We start from the raw sequence: 6000 nt of genomic DNA, 5'->3' as shown, positions 1-6000 counted from the left end.
GGGTTTCACTAATTTTAATGGTACAAGGCACGAAGAAGACATATGTATTTGAGAGTGAACATGTTCACAGAAGACACCAATACTTCATGAAGACTTCCTTGGGTTGGCTTTCATAAAAATTTAGTTTCGCTTAAAACAGGCCCTTCAAGGTCAGACTCCCATATTATGTACGCTACATGTATTGGGACCAAGTGTTGACCAAAATTTATCCTAAAGTTTAAAACTTTTGTGCCACCCCCATGTACACTTTATGGATAATCACCGTTTATATTTTATTTTACACAAACTCCATTGACCTTACTAAAACAAGTAATCAAACAATGGAATAGGGCATGAACCTCAACTGCGGCCAAGATGCTCCAGAGAACGTCAGAGATGACGCTGGCTCTACCCTATTGACCTTCACTAGTAGTTATAACTCCCTCAAATGGTTGCTATGTTAAACAAATCACACATAAAAGGTCTTAGGTCCGTTACTAAAACAATATCTTCTACAAAAACAACAAATCAATACGAGTTTCCAAGGGTTTACGATTCTTATCGCGTTGACTAGCAACTCTGGGTTGACGTCGATGTTTCCCATGTCGGGGGCTGATTGTGCATTGGTCGGGCACTGAGTCAAGGGAACTAGATTAAATAAACGAAAGAGAACGTTAGTTCGAAATAAACATTCGCATCTTGCTGGGTGGGAGTGCCAAATAAGAATCTCTATTTGGTTAGAGAATGTACCCATTGGGAGCTGATAATCGGTTGGCACAACTTGTTCATCTTCCATTACTGACGACATAGTCAGAAACACAACATCAGAAGTTAGGAACTAGAGAATGGGAAGAAGATATGGAGTATGCGAATGTGGAAATGCAATGTGGGATCCTTATATAAGCAAATTTTGCTCCATACACCATGTAAAGCGTTTTCTTCTCCGGACAAGACGTGTACGGCAGAGCATGGCCTATAGATAGGGTGTGATGACTATGATCCAATCTGCAACCGCTATACTTTTCTCCGTACCCACTAGACTCGGCAAATATCATTTTCTCTCTTCCCATGAAAAGCGGGATTTCGTTCCCGCCATCGATGAGGTCGGGTAGATTGAAAATTGGGTTGCCAGTGTTGCCTTACATAACTCCTCTCTACATTTGTAATGATTATTCTATTCTTGAAGGACACATCATGCCATTTATGCAGCAGATAAAATTTGCCCAAGATTTGCTACCTGCCCTCTTACAATAGGGAGGTTGCTTTTGGCGTTAATCCAGTCATTAATAGTAATTTTCGCTGTTAACTACTCTTCACACCTGCACTGATCACATCTGTGTTAACGTGTCTGTACTACAACACAGGTATGAAGATAAATTTGAATGAAATAATACTAAATTAGGAATTTTCTTAGTTTGTGCAGCATTCTCTTTTGGCAAAATGAAGAAACTGATGTCAAGATAAACTAAAGATAAAACACCATTTGAAAAAAAAATTAACATATCAATCGACAAAAGACAAAAGTTAAAAGTTAGTGAAATTTATGTAAAAAATAAATTTCATATAATCTTATTTTATTTAAAAATATAAATATTATACCTAAATGTATTTGAATTTAATTTAAAAAATTTGAAATTTATTTTTATAATTCAAAAACAAAACTCAACTTCATATTGTCCACCTTCTTATATTTGTGCTAGCGAAATTGAAATGCACACTAATTTTTCGCACTCACAAAGTTTGCCATTTCTCACATGGCGCAGGTGATGGACAACAACAACAACAACCATAATAATAATAATAACAACAATAATATTAAAGGCAAGTAATAATTGTAATAATGCTAATAGTGAATATAATAGTTATGAATAAAAAAATATTTAAATTAACAATAATAATACTGTTTAAATTAACAATAATAATATTAAAATTATAACAAAATAAAATATCACTATAAAATATATTGACATTTTTAACTAACTATGTAAAAATATAATGCTCTTCTATCCGATTAAGATTTTTTTTTCGACAAATGTTCCACTAAACTTAGCATACATATTATTGAATTATTCCTATACGCTTTATTGTTAATTTTTTTTAACTGAAAAATATATTATGTTATTCATTGGTGTGAATAAAGTAAGTATTTATTTTATTGTTGAAATAAGAAATTGGAGGGTCCAACTTGATAATAAAATTTGCCAAATACACAAATCTGACTCTCGAATTTGAGATCTAAAAAAATTTATAATTAAATACAAATCTGACTCAAATTTATGAAATCTGACCCTTAGATTTTTGCTTTTTAAATCTGACTCTCTGATTTCTTTTACTTCACTTCCAGAATTTTGTGATACACTCCTCATTCCATAATGCACCTTCTTCTTCAATATTAAAAATAAAAAGTGTTTATCTTTAACATAAGCTTTTGGCACGCTAAATTGATGTAATCATGTCAAACTTCACAGTTTACTACCGACTTAAATCTAACATTAGCCTAATAAAATACTGACACAGTGTGAAGTAATCATGTTTTAGCCAAACACTCATACCAAAGCCTAATCTAACAATACTAATGCTTCATTGGGTAAAACTTGTTTGGAGAGGTAGGTGTTTGGTAAATTAAGGTAGCGTTTGAAAGAGAGATTGAGACTGAGAGATTAAGATTGGAAGACAGAAACTGAAATAAATCTCAGTATTGTATTTAGTGTAAAAGTGTACAGAACTGAGTTATGTCTTAGTATTTATTTGGTTCAAAATAAAACAAATAATAAAATAAATAAAACGGTTAAATTGCCCTTGCGATAATCAGAGATTTCAACAGGAAAATAATCTTAATCTTCAAGCCACATACTAAAAAATTCAGATTCAGATCAATCAATCAATTGTATAAATTCATACACAAACAACATAGAAATCAATCAATTGTATGAATCTATTCAAAGTTAAAGAAGAGCAGAGAAACCATAAACAATCAATACAGAAACGCAAAGAAGAACAAAAAAATTGTAAAAGATAATTTCCATGAGCTACTTTTAAAAAATAAAGATTTTACTAAACCAAGCCTAAATAATCAGTCTTTCTGTTTGCCTTAAATTAATTACTATCAAAAGAAACTAAATTACTCCTTGCTTAACATGTATTACTCCATGTTTAATATTTGTAAAAATACATCTGCTTTCAGATTGAAGTTTGTAAATGGAAGTTTACGTAAAATTGATTTTGTAAAATTGAATTGGTATTAATGTGATTTATGTTTGACAATTTTTACATTAACATCGATTGTAATAAGCTAAATATTGTTTGGATTATATTATTCAAAATTCCTTTTAGATAAAAAAACTAAAAAAAATAATTTAAATAATTATTTTATTTTATCTTATCATTTTAATTTAGATATTTAAATAAATTTTATTCATCAATTTTATAATAAAAATTAATATTTATTTATTAAATTAAAAATAACATATACTGATTGACAAAATATACTTTATATCAAAAACAACAATCATATATGAATAATATATCAAAATATACTTTATTAAATTATATTATTCATAATTTTCCTATTACTCTCACTACTATTTTATTTAGTTTTATTTTATTTATAACTCTATTGTTCATCTTCAAGAGCAAGCATCATGGCTCTCAGGGCCTCAGCAACCCTGGATCCTTTCCTACCTCCTTAGTAATTACAATAATATGCAAAAACCCCGTTAAGTTTTAGCTGGCTATCACAGGGCCTTGGTCCAATAAAGATTTCCATTTTTTTTTAAGAGCAGTAGGTTAAAGATAATCTCCCTTGAAATTCCCCGTGTGGATCCGGGCTTCTGTGCTGGCTTTCTACTCATCCTATTCCTATTAACTGAATATCAACAATTCATGTTATAACAAAATTATAATAATAAACATAGTATACAACAATTATACTTACAAATTTTAATAGAGTAAAAAAAAAATTTATACAAAATATCATTAAAATACAGTAAAAAGAATAGAATAAAAAAACTCATATAAACAAAAAAAATGAAAATTCTATTAAACATAAAATTATATATACGAAAGATCCGAGTAATAAAGAGGCTACAAAGATAAAAATGAAAAAGCAAAGTTGGTAGGAAGAAAATAATTTCAATCAGTGTCGAACCTAATTTTCTAATTACACAAACTACAACTTTTTGTTTCACGTGAACACGAATTTAAGATGTGAAATTACATATGTCTCCAGAAGAGGAAAAAATAACCAAACACAAAAAATAAGCGTTCAAAAAAGATAACCATTTTTTCGCCTCAATATCTCTAACTAACCATTTTTTCCAATTGTTTATGATATTGGCTGACACACCACGCAGCGAGGAATTCAAAAATTTTTAACTGCGGACAAATACTATACGTATCTTGACCAAAAAAAAATACTATACGTATATTATAATAGAAATTTTTATTATTATAAAATATAATCAAATTTCAAATTATTTGACTAATACATTAATTTTAAAGAACATAATCTAAAATGATAAAATATTATTTAAAATGTCTTTATTTGTTATTTTATATTTAAAAAAATATAAAATAATCTTTTATTGTCAATATAATCAAGTTTCTTCGTTTTAAGAAATAAAATCTTTTAATGTGAAAAAATAAGATCTAAATCACTATTATATTTATAATTTTTATAATATGTGAATTTGTTATCTTAATTTAAATTTAATTAGAACACCATTTTTTATTTTGCCAATCTCTTTTCTTTAAGGATGCNTTTTTTCAACTATATATGATTGTCAAAATAAAAGTTAACTTTAACATAAAAAATATCAATAGATAAACATATTATTTTTAGTTTTAAACAATTTTAAAAAAATAAACACGAATTCTATTTAAGTTTGATCATTCATATTTAAATTGTATATACATCTAATAAAGAATTATCAACTTAATTAGTAGGTTTCAAAAGTTGAATTAAAAAAAACTCTAATAAATAAAATTAAAATAACCATATCATTTCTCGTTATAAATACTAAATATAATTTTTTTAAAATTTTTTTGTCCTTTTCTAATTATTTCATCAATAACCTATGTTTAATCCTCCGTAAATAACATCCTTCAAAAACTTATTTTAACAGTGATCTCAATTAAAATATTCCTAGGACAACTCATTAGAATAAATTAATTGAATAAACATACATCAATATAATAAACTTAACCCATTTTTTGTATTATTATATCAATCTTTATATTTTTAGGTGACATAAGACAATCTTAACTAATTTTCTAGGCCACAAATAAAATTATACTCCAATGTTAAAGAAGAGCTCCATTACTTTGGCCCAACCCACACAAACCTAAGCAATTAATGCTAAGACATTCTCCACTAAATAGCTAGCTGAAACACAAGCCGTTCATACTTCATAAGCCACGCTGGCAATCATACCACCAGAGGTCAGAAATAACATTTCGAACCTTTCTTCTTGGATTAACAGAGCAGCAGGGCAGCTCTCACCGTATTCTACATATTAACATCCTCACATGAAGAATTTATATTTACATCATCATCTTTCATATATTTAATTCATTATTTGGACAGAAAAATTTCACATGTACCAGATCACTTTACTAGTACATTGCTATTCCAAGTACGAACAGTTTTTAAGTTAACCATTTATTTGCTAGCAACTGTGGCAATTACTAAAGGATGCCTGTAATGATTGCCGAAAAGACAAAAAGGCTAATAAGTCTAATATTAATTAGCGACTATGATAGTACCATGAAATTAAGCCAAGCTTGCTTGTGAACGGCTTAAAGTTGTTGAGCCGCACTGGTTCGGGGCTGTCGAGGATGGGCTGCGCATTCAACAATGGACCCTTGAATTTGGGCTAAGTGAGGTTTTGGTGGAGTTAAATCTCAATTTGACCCTGAAATTTGGCTTAATGTTTAAAATAACTCCCACAATTTCGTTGGCCCCAATTAGAACTCCCAAATTTATAATTGTGGTTTTAGCATATCCCTGCGATCATCTCCGTC

Source organism: Arachis duranensis, chromosome 7, assembly GCF_000817695.3.
Source record: "Arachis duranensis cultivar V14167 chromosome 7, aradu.V14167.gnm2.J7QH, whole genome shotgun sequence".
In the NCBI taxonomy this organism is placed as follows: domain Eukaryota; kingdom Viridiplantae; phylum Streptophyta; class Magnoliopsida; order Fabales; family Fabaceae; genus Arachis; species Arachis duranensis.
The sequence above is the reverse complement of the archived record's forward strand: the minus strand, read 5'-3'. Positions refer to the sequence as shown.